This window comes from Typopeltis vanoorti, chromosome 8 (assembly GCF_054136105.1).
Source record: "Typopeltis vanoorti isolate ZY-2024b chromosome 8, IOZ_Tvanoo_1.0, whole genome shotgun sequence".
In the NCBI taxonomy this organism is placed as follows: Eukaryota; Metazoa; Arthropoda; class Arachnida; order Uropygi; family Thelyphonidae; genus Typopeltis; species Typopeltis vanoorti.
This window is the reverse complement of record NC_143556.1, coordinates 68,372,639-68,391,991: the sequence shown is the minus strand read 5'-3', so window position 1 is coordinate 68,391,991 and position 19,353 is coordinate 68,372,639. Positions and strand designations below refer to the sequence as shown.

Sequence of the window (19,353 nt, the reverse complement as noted above, 5' to 3'; positions counted from 1 at the left end):
CCTATGTAAGGCATGGTGCTCTTGTCGCATTCAGTATTGTGGTGAGTGTGAGAGAAGTGGAAAGGCAGGCCTGAGCTATCTTCTCTGTTGCTATTAATGTTTCCAATATGTTTTTTTATCTAATTTCTAAATGTATTCCCTATGTAAGCAAGACCACAAGAACATTGAATATTGTACACTTCGGGATGTATATTGAAAGAGTTGTGTTCTTAGGTGAATGTAACAGAGCTTGTATAGTCACAATGGGTGGGCTAGAAAGCCACTCTTAAGTCATGAGATTGGTGATTTTGAGAGAAAGTTTGTCAATATAAGGGATGGAAACCAAGGCTCTGTAGAGAATGTGAGGGATCTGTTGTGGAGCAGGAGTAGAGAATAGTATTCTTTGTACCATTTTCTTAGAATATTCATTGCTCACCAATAGTCGGAGAAGAGAATTTAATTCTTCTTTTAGTGTTTCTTCCTCTTCTGTAATAGAGATTACCTTTTTTTTTTTTTTTTTAAATCTAATTCTTTAAATTTAAGAGCCCCCCCCCCCCCCCCAAGGCATTGATGTTCTTGTTAGGAGGAGAGAAAGAGAAAAGGATTGCAGTCTTCAGTGTAATGTCATTTGCAACAGGTTGAGGAAGAAAGTAAAGCACCTTTTCTGCATTGCAAATAATATATATTTTAGGAATATGCTCTGGCATGACAGCAAAATCGAACCCTTTCTATAAAATGCTAGCTTCCGGCAATGTCAAGTTATGATTAGAAATGTTAAATAGTACTTTTTCATCAGGTAGGGTAACTCTTGGGATGAATTTTTTTCTCATACAGAGCATAAAATTTTTTGATTTGAAGGTTTTTGAAGTTAAGTTATGAGTAGAAATGTTAAATAGACCTATGATCAATGCTACTTATAACAACATTTAGCTAACATTCAAAAACCTTCAAATCAAAAAATGTAATGCTTTGTATGAGAAAATTTTCATTCCAACTTATCAAAACATCTAGCTAATTTTCTAAATGAGCATATCAGACAAAAAGACTCCTCCATAAATCTTGTAACACTTTGTCAACTAAGAGAAATTTCTATCTTACCAACAGCTATTCTAGATATTGTATATTTGTTCACAAATGGTCCTGTAGATTAAGTTATGGCACTTGTAGATGATCTCTTGCCTCCTGACATCTACCAACTATTTAGACATTGTCTCAACTCAAATTATTTCCAATGGAAAGGGAAGCCCCCTATCTCCTCCATATGCTGCTTAATTCATGGAAAACTTTCAGAAAGATTTCCTGCTATCTAAAAATTCAAAAAATTCAAAACTGTCACTTTGGTGGAGATACGTAGATGAAATATTTATAATCTGGAAACAAGGTGTGCCTGAGTTAAAATTTTCTTTCATCTATTAACTCCTTCCATCATAAAATTAAATTCACTTTAGAACTTGAAAAATGAAGGAAAATTACCTTTCTAGATGTTTTAATTTTGAAAAAGCAGGAGGCCTTTCTCTCTTAGTGTAGGCTATAAGAACACTCATACAGCTCGTTACCTACATTTCTCTTCATTGCACCATTATATCGTAAAAATTAGGTATAATACATATACTGAAAAAAGGATGATCTCCATTACAGGACATGAAGAAACATTAAAAGAAGAATAGAATTCTCTTCTCCAACTATTGTGAGCAATGAATATTCCAAGAAAATGGCACAAATAATATTATTTTCTACTCCTGCAACACAACAGATCCCTGACATTCTCTTTACAGAGCCTCGGTTTCCATCCCTTATGCTGGCAAACTTTATCTCAAAATCACCAATCTCATGACATAAGAGAGTGGCTTTCAAGCCCTTTGTGACTATAAGAGCTCTGTTATGAGAACCTAAGGATGCATTCCTTTCAACAAACATCCTGAAGTGTGCAATATTCAATGTTCTTGTGGTCTTGCTTACATAGGACAAACATCTAGAAGTTTGGAAATTAGACAAGAGCATACTGGAGACATTTATAGCAACAGAGAAGACAGCTCAGGCCTACCTTACCACTTCTCTAACACTCTCCACAATACAGAATGGGATAAGAGCACCATGACGTACATAGAAGACAACTTAAGTGCATGCAACATCAAAGAGGCTATGATAGTTATCCACTCACAAGGCACACAAAATAGAAATCAAGGCATGATTTTATGTGATATTTGGAAGTCACTTATTAGATCTTACCTACATATTAGACTAACTTTTTGGCCAACTATATGGCCAGGTTCTGTGCTCCAAGGCTTTTTTTTTTTTTTTTAACTTTTGTGTAACAGTTCCTACATGTTTAGTTTTACTTATATAATGGCTCATGTTTACCACTTACTGTATTTTTTTTTGTTCTTCCTAACCCAGAAGAAGTCACTAGCATATGTGGTGAAACTAGTCGGTTTAACTTTCTATGTTAGTATGACCTGTTAAACCTAGTGTTATTTATTATTTATCATAATGTTTAATTCTTCCAATATTTTGTACATTCACTGAGACATCGTCAGGGAGTACAAACACATAGACAACACAAAACTAAGTGAAACATGTGGACAAAAGACTAGAGTCCTGACTGGATGGGGCACATGTTGGCAGCCTAGGATGTAAACTGAGATCTCGAAGTATTCATATTTCACATATTTTGGGAAGTTTAATGCATCCATATTTATTCAAATTAGAGTGATTTCTGAGAGCAACTGCACATTACAAAAATCAGTCTTTCTCTTCTAAATTTACTGTGATGAACCATGGTGGTGTTTTTCTATTTGATTCTATCAGCTGCAGACACATTTTTTGTGTTTTTCGATTCAGGAAAATAAAGATTTATTAACGTATTGCTGATACTATGCTGGTATTATATCCAGCATCTTCAGATCACAAAAAAACAGTATACAACAATCTAGAATATAGTATAACAATGGGACTAGTTTAAACAATTGCAACAGGCAACAAAGTTCTAATTAGGTGCCATCAATGTTGGGGGGGGGGGGAGAGAAAGCAGGTATTAATTAGGTCTTAAGATGACTCTTTCCCAAATTCTTGGTGAATTTATACAGCCATACTTGTTGAGGTTTGCAGTATATTTCAAGGCTTCTGTTGATCCCAGAAACAATCTCTCTGATTTATGACTTCTTTTGTTTTTTTCCAATTGACCCTGTGTGCAGAAGGTATTTAAGGCATGGTCTGCTATACCCGACTTGCCATAATGACAGTGCTGGATGTATTTCTTATGTTCACTGAGCCTGATGTCCACAGTTCTTCCTGTCTGTCCATAGTAAGCTCGATCACAAGAGCAGAGCACTTCATAGACTCCTGGATGTGATAAAGAAGAGATTCTGTCTGCAGATATCTTTTCAGAAGTGCCTTGAATGTATGTGTGGAGGGGGGGAGGAGGATTTCTGGGGAGCATTTAGTATTTTTTTTATCCTATGGGGATTATAGAGATTAGCTAAGAAGGTGTTGTTAATAATTTGAGATTTTTATATAAAGATGCTTATATAGAGGATATTATCATAATATTAATTCTACCGGCTGCGCCATTGTTTAAATATAGGATTTTTATTTATTTTATTTAATCTCTTTTTCTAACAATTATTTTTTTTATTCCGAGTGTACCTATATATTATATGCACAAGGGTTCACTCCGATTGGTGCAATGACTTCTTTTTTACTATTTCTTTCAGAATCCAAATAAATCACTGACTCAAGACCAAAATACAAAATAAACACATTTAATAAAACAAAAACAATATATATATATATATATATATATATATACACTTCAAACAATATTACATAACTAACTACAAATTTAATTGGATCCAAGGCCTTTTTAAAAATAAACTTACACTTAAGACTAGACTAAACACTTGTTTTCACAATGACAAAATGTTCATAGCCAGTTTCTCTCTCTGTCAAGGCCTTTTTCTGAAGATATATGACTTTATTCTTCATTTTCACAGGATCCTTTCTCATCACTCATGTAGCACACCTTAATTCTTCCTAATTCAATTCTGTCTCTTTTAAGTAGAAACAATAGTTAGATCCGGCATCCTTAATACAGATGAAACTTCCTAATCAGAGTTTTCTCGAACATTCCTTTAGAACGTAAATAGCAACTTCTTTTATTCACTAATGTTTATTGACAGTCCTCTTCCACTTTAAAAAATTTACAGTTCTACGATTCCCTTTTCGGAACCTACTATAAATCTTCCGATTAGCGTTTCCTCGAATATTCCTTTTAAAACGCTTATAGCAATATTTCCCTTTTATTTATCAATACTTATTCCACTTTAAACTTCATAGTTCCACGATTCCTTTTTCGGAATATACTATTAATTTTCCTCCGACTGTCACATAAAAAACTCAATTTCCCCCCCGAATCTAAATATCTGCCGGCTTGTGTCCAATTTTCTTCCAAACACTCTCTCTTGTTTACAGGCATTACTCTGATACCGAACTTGTCAGCTGTCAATCACACATTGAACTTTTCAGCGAGCATGCACACTCCATGAAGGTGGCAAGCGAGAAACTAAATATGATAGGTGACACGTAGATTACGTTAGTGACAAGAGAATGTCTTCATAAAACACAACTTAATATTTTAAACTATAATAAATATGTTTAGAGTAACACAACTATTCAAATCCGGTAAGTACATCAATTTTTTAACTTCTTTACATTTCAATTTGACAAAACAATTTCAATAACGGGCACATTGCAAGAGGCGACGATGCGTGTTATGAAACTAAAACTAATAAACATTCTAACAAACTATTCGTAAAAATATTCAGAATTTTAAATTATGATTATTTTTACCATGTGACATGAGTGAGTGAGTTCAGCAGTGAGAGCATTGTCATTGAAACAAATCGCTCTAGTGCTGTGGGTTAGTGTTTTTAGGATACCATACTTTGAGATGGGTGATGGTATGATTGTTTGTGCAAACATCTCCCTGTGTATGTTGGTTTCCTATAAACCATAAAGAATAGGGAACTCTTCCAGATGGTTCCCGATGGTTTAGGGAACCATCTGGAAGACGTGTGATTAGTGTATCCAGGAAGGGCAGACAGTCATTATCTTCCAGATCCATTGTATTTCTGACACAACGGATAAAAAAGAATTCGTGAAATTTAAAAACCAGCACCAGAAAAAAAACTAAAATTCTCCAACAACATAGTGCTATGAAATGACTGCAATTACAACAAGATCGCATCATGGTGAATTTAACATCAGTAGCGTTAACCAATAAAGGTACTAGTGCATTAAGTCGAGGACATGATTTCACCGTTGCTCCCAGGGAAATTCCAAAAGCCAAAATAATGGCTTCTGTTGAATGGAGGAATATATGACCTACCTCCAGCAATAGCAAATAACATTCATTTAGATGTGGCTAACATCGTAATCCATTCCAAATCTCCCAAAAAAATATCCCTAAGGAAATCATTGTTTTAAAAGAGCTACAGAGTAATAACCACAATGTTATAACTAAAGCGGACAAAGGAAATGTAACTGTGGTGAAGAATTCAACAGAATATGAAAGCAAAATGGACACACTTCTACAAGATCAGTCAACATACCAAATTATGTATCGGGATCGCACCAACTCGCAAAAGAATAAAGTGGATAAATTATTGGAAAAAAGTCACTTCCTGACCTAAAGAAACAGTTAAACTCAAGGCCTTCCACGTTAAAACAGCCAGAATATATGGAGCACCTACGCCCTATTGTGGATAGTATAAACAGTCCCACATACAAACTTGCTAAGCATTTAGTTAAATACTAGCCACTCTCACAATCAATTCTCCCTCCTTTGTTAAAAATTCCGTGCATCTGAAAAGTATTTTAGAAAACCACACCTTAAAATTTTCAGACAGAGTGGTATTGATGATAACTGATGAACTGCAGCCATAAAAGTTTTGATATCACCTCACTATTCACAAATGTACCATTAATTGAAACCCTTGATTTACTGAAGTCACCCCCCCTCCGATATATTTGAACTATTTAAATTCACAGTACATACAGGTTATTTCACAATCAGATGCCCCCCCCCCTTTCTCCCTCCCAGCTAATTTCTAACATGGAAGAGCTAGCTATCAATACAGCCACTCTCAAACCAGTGCTTTAGCTATACTAAGTTGATGTTAACTAAGGCAAAACAGCAGCTGGAGCAGTTGCAAAAATATCTACCGTGTGGATCAGCTAATAACAAAAAGCAAGTGTGAGATAAGAAAAATGAGGACATGATAGGAAGAAAAAGAAAAATTAAGGAGCGAGTGTTATATAGCGATTCGATCATAAATGGTGATCGATGCGAGTTTGACAAAATCGTGCTTTCCTGGTGCAAAAATGAATGATGTAATGCTATTAGAGCACAAAAGCATAGGTTGAAAGAAATGATTGTAGTGGCCAGAACAAATGATTTAAAAGGAGAAAAGCATGGCATGAGCAAAGACTTGAAAGAATTATTGAAAGTAGATAAAGGAAAGAGCGAGAGAGTTAAGATAGTGAGTCTGTTTTATTCATATGAAGTTTCCTCCCTTTTCTCCCCTGTCCCTATTGGAGCGAGTTGAGCCCCCTCATGGGGTTAAGTATTTATGGTTGTAAATCCGTTTGTGTTCACGGGGCCGGTTTGCCTGCTTGCGGGATGAAAAAACCCCAGATAAACGGGGGGGGGACACTGCTGTCCATGCTCAAGACTGGTTAACTTGGCTATGGCTCAGATCCTTAAGCTCCTCAACGTCAGCGATGGGAATCAAATCCAGGACACTCCTTACACCAGGCATATGGTTGCGAAGCACAAAGCCATTAGGCTAACCGCGCAGACTCAGTGAGTCTGTTGCTGTGGTATGACAGAGTAGAGTTGAGAAGGAGGGCCATAACAGTGAATGGCTTGATTCGTAGGTTATGCAGGAGGAGTGGTGTACAGCTTGTGGATGTGTGGAGTGAGTTTGACAGGCAAAAGGACTTATACAAAAAGGATGGTTTATATCTGAAAGGATTTGGTGTTTGGAGACTGGAAAAATTGTTATCAAATGAAGTGAAAGTGGATGTGCAGAATCAGGGAAACTAGAGCTTTTAGGGTTCTGTGTGTGTGTGGAGGTAGGGGGGGGGGGGGCTGTTGAGTGGACATGCAGACTTCAGTGAGGCAGTTGAATGTAAGAATGCATATAATATGCCTGAGTTAGTATCAATATTAAAAAGATGTTGAAAGTTTATTTTTCACTTGGTTAGACTATAATAAATTTAGTTTAATCTTTTATCCAAGTGTAAGCAAACAAAGTTTGTGCCTGAAAATATCTTCAGGACTGAGGTAAGGTAGTGCAACACCACGCAAATCAGAGCAAAGGTGGACCAAGCTCTCTCATCACTCCTTGTCTCCGTATCTCCCATAATGCAAAGCACATCTCCTTGCGGACATGTATACTGCTATGCATTAAGGGAAGGGCCACTACCCAGACCGGTTTCAACCTTTATTGAGGTCTCGTCGGTGGGAGGCAGACCCAAATGTGGAAATACTAAGGCAGAAGCAATAGGAGAGGTCATATTTACCTATAGGAGTTGCCAACAGGTGTACCACCTTATTATTGAATTACTCTGGATTTAGAGAAAGATGCTGAAAGTTTATTTTTCACTTGGTTAGACTATAATAAATTTAGTTTAATCCTTTATTCAAGTGTAAGTAAACAAAGTTTGCACCTGAAAATATCTTCAGGACTGAGGTAAGGTAACACCAGGCAACTCTGGACAAAGGTGGACCAAGCTCTCATCGCTCCTTGTCTCAGTATTTCCCATAATGCAAAGCACATCTCCTTGCAGACAAGTATACTGCTATGCATTAAGGGAAGGTCCATTACCCAGACGGTTTCAACCTTTCTTGAGGTATCGTCAGTGGGAGGTTGCTTCTGCCTTAGTATCTCCACGTTTGGGTCTGCCTCCCACCGATGAGACCTCAATAAAGGTTGAAACCGGTCTGGGTAGTGGCCCTTCCCTTAATGCATAACAGTATACATGTCCGCAAGGAGTGATGAGAGCTTGGTCCACCTTTGCTCGGAGTTACCTGGTGTTGCACTACCTTACCTCAGTCCTGAAGATATTTCCAGGTGTAAACTTTGTTTGCTTACACTTGGATAAAGGATTAAACTAAATTTATTATAGTCTAACCAAGTGAAAAATAAACTTTCAGCATCTTTCTCTAAATCCAGAGTAATTCAATAATAAGGTGGTGCACCTGTTGGCAACTCCTATAGGTAAATATGACCTCTCCTATTGCTTCTGCCTTGGTATCTCCACGTTTGGGTCTGCCTCCCACTGACGAGACCTAAATAAAGGTTGAAACCAGTCTGGGTAGTGGCTCTTCCCTTAATGCATAGCAGTATACGTGTCTGCAAGGAGATGTGCTTTGCATTATGGGAGATATTGAGACAAGGAGTGATGAGAGCTTGGTCCACCTTTGGTCCACACATGGAAGGAAGTGAATTTTCTGCAGTTACTAAGGGATAATTACCTGAGACAGCATGTGATGCAATATACTAGAGGTTCGAGAGTGCCCGATCTAGTAACTGCATCTGAGAATTTGTCTATAATGAATATGACCAGGTTGCCACCAAATGGTGAGAGAGAGAGAGAAATCCCATGGTCTTGACCTGGGAGGTGTCTAAATGTGTGGAATTTTCAGTAGGAGTATATGTGAATTACAGGACTGGTAAAGTATGACAAGCTTAGGAGATTGCTTGGATCAGTGCCATGTCATTTAAAAGTGCAAGGGTTGGATGTTGATAGTGCATGGGAAGTGGTAAAGGAGTGTTTAAGGGAAGTAATGGCAGACTTCATAACTAGAGTCAGAAGTGTAGCTCAACTGAGAGTTAAATGGATGAATATCATCATTAAGTTGGAGATGCAAAAAAAAAAAAAAAGAAAAGAAAAGAAATAATTGTGGAGAGAATTTAAGGAGAAAATTGATCAGCAGGCACACGAACAGTACAACGCACAGGCTAGAAAGGTAACTAGTGTTGTAAGAAAGGCAAATGCAGAGTACAACAGAAAGTTAGCAATGCAGGCTAAAGATAATCCCAAACAGTTCTTTCAATATGCTGCAAGAAAAAGACAATGTTTATGACAGAATGATTTTAATTAAAGCAGATGAGGTAACTGAATCACTCAAAATATTTGAATTACTAAGTGAACACTTTGCAAGAGTATATCATCCAGGTGGTGATATTGCAGAAACGAGAGAGGCAAAAGCTATTATGGGAACTGAGGTAAATAAAATGGAGGTGCATAGTATATTACAGAACCTAAATTGTGAATATGACTGTGGGATTGAATGGTATACCAGCTCGAGTCTTACGTGAGGCAGGAAAGGAACTGTCAGTGCCCTTGACCACATTGTTTAATTTAAGTCTCAGCTCTGTGCTAGTTCTGAGAGGGATGGAAAGAGGGGGAAAATAGTTCCATTGCATAAAGGAGGCTCCAAGCTTGCTGTTGCAAATTACCGATTGATCAGCATATCAGGAGTCATTGTCAAAAAATTGAAGAAGTTGGTCAAGTGCAAAATACAGGAATAGATGGATGGAAATAAGATACTGTATTGGGGGGAAGGCAGCATGGTTTTATGAAGGGTAGATCATGCTTCAATAATTTGCCCACGTTTTTCAATACAGTGACAGATGAATTGGATAAGGATAATGGGTTTACAGTGATACTGCTGGACTTGGCAAAATCCTTTGACAGAATACCACATGGAATTCAGGAGTAGAGTCCAAAAGAAGGCCTGTGACTAGTGGCATACCAAAAGGTTCTGTTGTTGGATGCTACTGTTTAATTTGTACATTAATGATACAGGAAAGGATCTAAGAGGAACTGTTCAATTGTTTGCCGATGATTCAAAGTTGGGTAGAGCAATAGTTAATAGATGTCAAAATTTTGCAGGATGATTTGGATAGATTGGCAGATTGAGCTAAGGAGAATGGATGTCAGTTTAATGTGGAAAGTGCTTTAATGTGGCTAAGGTTATGCATTTTGGGGTGAAATGCATAAGTTTATGCATTTCACCCCCCCCAAACACCAATGTGGTGTACAGCAGTATACCACATTGGTGGAACTGTACTCCAAAAATGGACGAAGTCTGAGACTAGGGAGTGTTAGTGGTTAGTGAGTTCAAGTTTTTTTTTTTTTTTTTTTTGGGGGGGGGGGGGGGAAACAAAAGCGGCTAAATCAGCTCACTTGGTTACTGAAGAATACTTTGACGAGCAAAGACAAGCAGGTTATTGTTTTTCTTTATCGAGCCTTGATAAGACCCCATCTTGACTACTGTGCACAGATCCTGGCACACAGATCTGGGTATCAAGGTTTCTTGGTGATGGGGAGGAGGTGATAGAGAAGATCCAAAGGCGAGTGACCAAGATGGTAGCTGGTCTGTGGAATGAACCATACGAGAACAGGTTGAAAATTTGTGGGTTTCAGAAACTGGTTGATAGGCAGAAAAGGGGTGATATGATTGAGACATTGAAATTACCGAGGGGCTATTACAAGATTAATTCAAAGGAAATTTTTCAGAACAGGTGTGGTGGTGGTGGGAGAACTAGGAGCCATCCATGAAAACTAAGCAAGAGTGCAGTTGGCAAGGGTGTTAGAACTAGGTTATAAGCTGCATAATCTGTTGTGGGTGTCATGACTGTGAATGAGTTTAAAGCAAAGTATGATAGATACTAGGCGAATTCTGAATAATTCCTGACATGATGTTTAGGGTCTCCCTCGACGAGTCTAAGGACTCCTTGGAGTTGTCCGTAATAATAATAATAATAATTATAATAATAACATGTGTACTATTTAGCCACATGGTCCAGACACACTGGATATGTTCTTAGTGCATTTAAATAGCCAACACCCAAAAATCCACTTTACAATGGAACTGGAAGATAATGACTGACTATCTGTCCTTACAGGATGCAATAATCACAAATATCACAGAATAAGAACCAGATGGTTCTCTATCCTTTTCATTTTATAGAATACCCACAACATACAGGGAGATATATATGCACAAACAATCACACCATCACCAATCTCAACAGTATGATATCCTAAAAACACTAACCCAAAGAGCTAGAGTGATTTGTTCCAATTACAATGCTCTCACTGCTAAACTCACTCACTTACATCATACCTGCTTAGCCAATGGCTAAAATCCTCATAGAATAAAAAAAATATTAAATGCTCCCCAGAAATTCCCCCAACTGTCTACCACAAAAGACTACAGGAAAACTGTCACCATCCCATACATTCAAGACACATCTGAAAAGACATCTAAGAGTGATTAATAAACATCAGCTACACACCATATTTAAACCGTATATCAAATTGGCAACTCTCACCAATTTCACCCAAGGACAGAATCTCTTCTGTATCACCTCCAGGAGTCTATGAAGTGCTTCGTTCATGGATCAAGCTTACTATGGACAGACAGGAAGAACTGTGGACATCCGGCTCAGTGAACATAAGAAATACATCCAACACTGTCATTATGGCAAGTCGGGTATAGCAGACCATGCCTTAAATACCTTCTGCACACAGGGTCAATTGGAAAAAAAACAAAAGAAGTCATAAGTTAGAGAGATTGTTTCTGGAATCAACAGAAGTCTTGAAACATACTGGAAACCTCAACAAGTATGGCTGTATAAATTTACCAAAAATTTGGGAAAGAGTCATCTTAAGACCTAATTAATACCTGCTTTCTCTCTCTCTCTCTCTTTTTTTTCTCCCCAACATAGATGGCACCTAATTAGGACTTTAGTCTTTGTGTTGTCCATTGCAATTGTTTAAACTAGTCCCACTGTTATGCCAGACCGTTGTTGTTTCGCGTACCGTGACAAACTGTTTTTTTGTGTTTTGAAGATGCTGGATATAATACGGGGAAAATATCAGCAATAAGTTAATAAATAATTATTATTTTCTTATCAGTCTGTGTTTGCGTTAATACTGTTAAAAATAAATTAACCAGATCTAATGTTCAACATCGAATGCTCTGGAAATAGTTAACAGCATTAGACTTTATGTTGCCAGCATTCTTTTTCGATCTTTGTCTCCTAAAAGAAATCTATCATCTTGCCAATTCAGTGCCCTCAAGACACTACACAAATATTGCAGTATAGTGATCACCAGAGCTGATAAGGGGAGTACTACTGTTATTCTTAATACCAGAGAATACAGTAGAAAAATGGGCATCGTTTTCAGATACATCACTTACAGACCTTTAGATTGCGATCCCAGCTAAAAAAAAAAAAAAAAAAAAAGGAAAAATCTGTTTAAAAAAAAGTTTCTTCATAGCCTCCTGAAATCACAATCCCCCTCCCCAAAGATATATGGATTACCAAAAATACAAAAACCTAATTCTCCCCCAAAGACCTAAACATGCTACTGATTCCCAATGCTATAAATTAGCAAAACAGCTAATTAGCAAGCTCACTCCCCACTTCATTGGTCACACCACTTCTTATATATATATATATATACACACTGTATTTTCCGTTGTATAAGACGCACCTAAGAAATTTAATACAATTTTCTGGAAAAAACCTCACAGGCTACTTTGACTGCATGTGTACGAATCATTTTTGTTGAAATGGCAATGCCATTTTGCCGATTTTCTTGCACCCATTTCAAAACTTCGGTCTCTAGTTCTGGCCATGTCACAATTTTTCCACATTCCGCACGCTTTTCATTACGCAAATTGTACAAAATCTCCTTCTGATCACGCCAAGTTCTAATAATTTTTTCTGTAGGTGGAGGTCCAAAATGTCTTTCAGCTTCCCTATTCCCATGTTCTTTCGCATATTTTACAACCTGCAATTAGTAACTTGACGTATATGAATGTCGCCTGTTTTTTTCCATCACTAAAATCTACGGGGAAATATCAAACTGAACACAAAATATCTCAACACGTCAACTCAATACTGATAAACATCGGTAACTGATTACTCAGATAAGATATTATGAAACTTGAATAGGGACTCCCCGTTCTTAGCCAATGACGTGCTAGAAGTCACGTGAAGGTCATGCATCAATTTGATTGCATCATTAACTGCCTACAAAGATCTTGGAACATAAAAGGGAGTGCGTATGACTTTGAAAAGAGGAAACAATCTTTACCTTCATTATATAAGATGCACCCCATTTTTAAGATGAATTTTTAAGGTAAAAAAGTGTGTCTTATACACCGGAAAATAGTATATATATATATGTAGAAAGTTTTTTTTAACTTGGGTATATTATATTATGTTTTAAAGATACCAAGTAATTTTATATAAACTTGGTTTTAATCCTATTTCCCAAGTAAGCCAAGTTTGCGCCTGCACGTAGTGCAAGTCTGAGGCAACTCGTGGTAAAGGTGGCGTAAGCTCCGATCACTTTCCTTAGAATTTTCCCCTAATGCAAAGCACATCCCCTTGCAGAGATGTATGATGCTATGCATTAAAGGCAAGCATATATAGATATTATTTAATAAGGTGAAAGCACCTTGTGGCAAATTGTTTAGGTAAAATTCATAAGCTCTGTATTACTTCAACCTTGGCATTTTTAGGTCTGGCTCCAACTGACGAGACCTCAATAAACGTTGAAACTGGTCTGGGTAGTGACCCTTACCTTTAATGCATAGCATCATACATCACTGCAAGGGGATGTGCTTTGCATTAGGGGAAAATTCTAAGAAAAGTGATCAGAGCTTACTCCACCTTTACCACGAGTTGCCTCAGACTTGCACTACGTGCAGGTGCAAACTTGACTTACTTGTCTGTTTGCTTACTTGGGAAATAGGATTAAAACCAAGTTTATATAAAATTGCTTGGTATCTTTAATACATAATATATATATTTACCCTATATATATAAAACAATGTCTTTTTATGTCACGTTTTGAAACTCAGGGGCTACCCTGAGTGTCGAGCCTTCAAAATTCGAGTCATCAGAATTCAAGAACCGGGCTACCAGCCCGGAACACAGGGGAAGGGGGGGGGGATTCCCCCAGTATATATATCTACTCTATAATATAAAATGATAAGCCTTTTTTTGTAACGTTTTTTGTCAAGTTATTTGAAACGTTTTGAAATTCAGGGCTACCAGTCTGGAATGGGGGGGGGGGGGCGTAGTCACCATGGGAGGACCCCCTTTCGAGTCTTCAGATTTCAAGGAGAACTGGCCTGCCAGTCCGGAACTTGGGGGGGGGGGGGGGTTATGCCATAGTCGCCGGGAGGGAGGTGAAACCCCTTTCGACTCATCAAAATTCAAGGAGAACCGGTCTAACAGTCCGGAACTCAGGGGGAAGGGGCATAGGCGCCATAGGGAGAACCCCCTTTCGAGTCTTCAAAATTCAAGGAGAACCGGCCTACTAGTCCGGAACTCAGGGGGAGGATGCCGTAGGCGTCAGGGGGGGGAGAGCCCCCCCCCCCAGTATTTTAAAACTTCTGTTAAGAATTTAATGTTAAATAATACAGATATTTTAGTTAGCTGTGATATCACCTCACTGTTTTCCAATATTCCTTTAAATGACACCTCACTACGGTTCTCTCCTCTCACCCTCAATTGCCAATTTTTTTTTATGAAATAGTTTGAAAAACAAGCTATTGGTTCAGCCCCTCTCAAACCTTCTATTTGTTAAAATATGTGGATGATGTGTTCTCCATCTGGCCTCACAGTCCAGACAAGTTAGATTTCTTCCTCTCTCACTTCAATGGTCTTAAACCTAGAATCCAGTTTACTATGGAAAAATAAACTGATAATAGATCAGCATTTTTAGACACCTTTAACATGCCATTTTTGGTAATAGGAAACTCACTACCCACACAGGCAGATTTTAGTAATGCTATCATAATCCCCTATGTCAAGGCACTTCAGAAAAAACAGACCAGAATCTTAAAGAAATACAATCTCTACATAGATTTCAAGCTACATCAAAAGCTTGTTACCATATATAAAGTGCCCTGTCCATGCAAGTTGGCATATTATGGACAGAAGGAAGATCAGCCAACATCCACATGGAAGCGCGCGCGCACACACACACACACACACACACACACACACACAAAAAATACATCTGCAGTCATGAATGGTCAATTGGGCCTTGCAGACTATGCTTTTGTATACTGCTCATAGAATCACTAGAAAAGAATTTCTATGCGCATAGAAAAGAAAGACTGCTTTTGGAATCTGCAGTTGCTATCAAAAATCAGCCTAATTTCAATAAATATTCGTTCATTAAAGTCTGTTAGAAATAAATGGCTTTCTGATTAACCATTTGGTCATTGGTTACTCAGGCAGCTCCCTCGATGAGTCCTTGGAAGTGCATTTATAATAATAATTAACAGGGATGTAATTAATTCCAGAGGTAGAAGGAAGTACGACTGATAATTTTTTAAGATGATGGCTGCAAAACATCACACAGGATAAATGAAATGAAGAGGTGGAAAGTTTTTTCTTATCTTGCAGAGCTCTTGATTCTTTATTGAAATCACAAATGTCCAAAGATTTTAACTCTTAGAACAAACTAATCAAGACATTTCCATATCGTATGAATTATATAAAAAAAGGTAGTTGCATTCATGTATACCAGTAATGCAAGAAACAGGAATGGAGATGCACCTGCAGAATGACATTGCTGAAATCAAGAATTGAGATATTGTCAATTCTCAGTCTGTGTTTATTAGGTATGCCATCTGATGTAAAATGAATACGAAAACTGAAAATCCTGCAAGTTGAGAGATACCATTTGGCTTTTTGATTTTGCAGTAGCCTAAACAAACAAAAGGTGAAGCCTCTTCAGCTTTGGAGTTGTTTCGATTTACAAAATTACTCCAAATGATGCATTATGCTGCACTGTTGTTCAAAGATGTTTAACTGAAAAGTCTTAAAATGCTCACCCACTATCCCAATTGTCCACCCACTGATTTCACTCTCCACCCCAAGATTCTTAGCAGCTCCACAATTCAACAGTGATGATGCCTTGAAGACAGCTGTGAAGGATTTGGTCAAAACACTGTGGAAGACTACCTCAGTGTGGGGAACACAAAAACTTATGCTGCATGATGAATGTCTCAATGTGTAGGGTTAATCGTGGAGAACAAGCTGAAAGTATGTGTAAACTTATGACAATACTGAAAATGTAATTTCATTTCATTCATTTAAAACCAAATGGAAAACTTAGTTTCTGGATGTGCCTCATATTTCAACGTTTTCCCATGAATAATCAAATTTTGGCTAGTTCTGAGTTCTGGAAAAGTGAGAAACAAAGACTACTAGAACTGAGTCAATATGCTTTCACACTTGCAATTATCTGTTGTGTCAAATGCTGTTTCAGTTTATTTTGCAAGTTCAAGATAAAGGACAACTTCACCTTTCTTAAAAAAAACCTAGGAAGGCTGCACGCACACTATTTAACAACGATTTCAAGAATTCATTTTCAAAGAATGAATGCCAGTGTGACTATGAGTTAATTGAATATTGCATATTGTATCGTTCAGAAAATGAGTGAGTTTTAATTTTTGTTCATCATGTTGCAAATTGTCAATGAAACCTATCTATGCCTAAGGCACTACAGAAGGTCTCCTAAGGAGTGGAGGAATTTTTCGAGTCATTAGAACAGGCAGCTAACATAAAGAAAATGGAAAAAGTGGTCCTTTAAGAAACTGAAACAGCAAAGTGTGGAAACGAATCCCACCTGGCATAGAGAAACATTTTGAGAATATTTGAAGAAAAGAGCAGAGCTAATAATAATGGCAAGTATCTGCTGGAGTTCTGCTCAAGGTATGGACTAGTCATTACTAACACCATGTTCCAACAGAGAGATGAGCATAAGTTCATGTGGAGAGAAGAAATAAGAAAAGACTCATTGACTGTCATTGTTTGATAGTGATAATCTTCATGCTGGTTCAGGATACAAGTGTACACAGGATTTGAAATTCTCTGTACCGTTTAAGTAGGATAAAAATGGATATCACATTGTTCAAAAAAAATCAAAAAAAAAAAAAAAAAAAAAACCAAACTCTGGAGTCTCAGTGGCAAACTCTAAAGAAACATTCATTGATGCCGCTAGGGATAAACATGACAAAGTTGTCTGCAATTATACAAGAACACCATAGTGGACACAAAATGTTAAAGAAGCAGTCCTGGAGAAGAAAAAAAGATTGCTGAAAGTTCACAATGATAAGTCGGCAGACACCTTAAGAGAATAAAGAGAAAAATGTAAAAGAGCTAAAATGTGTAAAAGTAAGTAAACAAAAGTCATAGGAAGACTGGTAAGAAGCATAACATTTTACCACCTTAAGCTTAGAAATCAAGGAAAGAGAACTGTAAAAGGAATCAAAGATGAAGTTGAAATGAAAACTGAAGATAAAGATATCCTTGATGATTATTTTGAAAGACTGTTAAAAGAAACAAGTGGTGATGAAGCAGCATGAAAATTTTCAAGTGCAATGCAAACAGGAGCATATATCAATACTTAAGGTAGAAAAAGCCTGAAAAAAAAAAAAAAAAATTGAAATATAGAAAAGCAACTGGAGCAGATGATATTCGACCAGAAATGATCAAATATGGTGGTATAAAAGTTTTGCAGCCAAGGCAATTCCAGCATATTGGAGTAGCGTTCTTATAGTTCCCATCCATAAAAAAAAAGGAGAGAATAAAGAACAAGGTGGGTACAGGCCAAATGGAGGTTGTCAAGATCAGATTTTCACTTTATGACAAATAGTTGAGAAATCACAGGAATATGATGGGCCTGTTTTGCAGATCTGGAAAAGGCATATGACAAGATGCCCAGATGAAAGCTTTTCAAAACACTATGATTATATGAGGTAAACAAAACATTATACAGCGCAATACATGATCTACATTTAAGTTATAAGTCAGCAGTTAGAACTGAAGGAAATACAGGAAGTGGTTTGATGCAAAATGAGGGGCACGACATTATCTCCACTCTTATTCATCATCTACAGAGTGATCAAAATTAAAGTATCCCTGTTTAACCTCCCTGCTGTCTGAGATGGATGAAACAGTGAGACCAAACTGCACTTCTTATCCATGTTATTCAATAGGTGCTACAGAATTGTATCCAAATTTAGCTGGATGTCTATAGGTGTCATGGCCGGTTGGGGAGGGGGGGGGGGGGTGTTAAGGCCTTGTGGAATGCCACCCAATAATTTAAATGCTGCAAAATTTGCAGGAATACCTTGTCCATAACACAAAAGCAATATCTGAGAAAAAAAAAAGTACAGTTGACCCTTGAACAACACAGGGTTTAGGGGTGCTGACCCTCCCGTGCGGTAGAAAATCTGCATAACTTCTGATTCCTCAAAACTTTACTAATAGCCTACTGTTGACCGGAAGCCCTACCAATAAAAAACAGTCGATCAACACATATTTTGTATGTTATATGTATTATATACTGTATTCTTACAATAAAATAAGCTAGAGAAAAGAAAAGAAAATGTTATTAAGAAAATCATAAGGAAGAGAAAATACATTTACAGTACTGTATTAATTGATACTTTAAGTTTACTTCGTCTGTTTACAAGATGAATGGTCTGTCTGTCTGTTCCGTACCTACATCAGTATTGTCTTACATGATACAAAACACTGCAGATGTTATACGTACATACTACTAATACTAGACATCAAAAATGAAAAGATAATGTGAATAAGAAATTCATATTTATTTACTAGTATAATGATCCATGCATGATAACGAAGAAGCAGCAATATGACTGATTTATGGTAGGCTAGTGTAATTGATACCATTGCTTCAAGGTAGCCTAGCCTATGAACTAATGAATGAATCATTATAAAATTTTTATTTCATGCTAATCAATTAAATACATTTTAATAATTAATTAATAACAGTTAATTTTATGCAGTTATGATTTAATACTGCATCTTATGTTCATTTCTGTTAACTGCGAATGGTGCCATGTACAGTCTGTAAGTGTTTGTGTGCATAGGTTTTGTTAAATTTTAATTTTTTATAATAGATTTGTGTATATTTTATGGTAGTAAATGATAAAAAAGATATCTACACATATTTTATGCATTCATGACATACGTAACTTTTTCTTAATTTTTTTGATATTTCTAGGTTATTCGGTTGGTCTGCGAGTTTTTTCAAATTTTTGCAAATCTCCAAAAAATGTTCCAACATACTTATTGAAAAAAAATCCGTGTATAAGTGGACCCACGCAGTTCAAGGGTCAACTGTAGTTCCACATTTCATCATCGGGAGGGGGAATGCTGTATGATGTACAGAAAGTAGATATAGTAATTTTTATCTGTGTGTGTGTAAGAAGGAAAAAAGTGACACAAG

General features: G+C 37.0%; 1 protein-coding gene across 4 annotated transcripts in view; it reads right to left on the bottom strand.

Annotated features, from left to right (window-relative positions):
* Positions 1 to 19,353, bottom strand: part of LOC150104072 (CUGBP Elav-like family member 1) — a 579,257-nt gene that overhangs the window by 269,552 nt on the left and 290,352 nt on the right. The gene's annotated exons all lie outside the window — the stretch shown is intronic.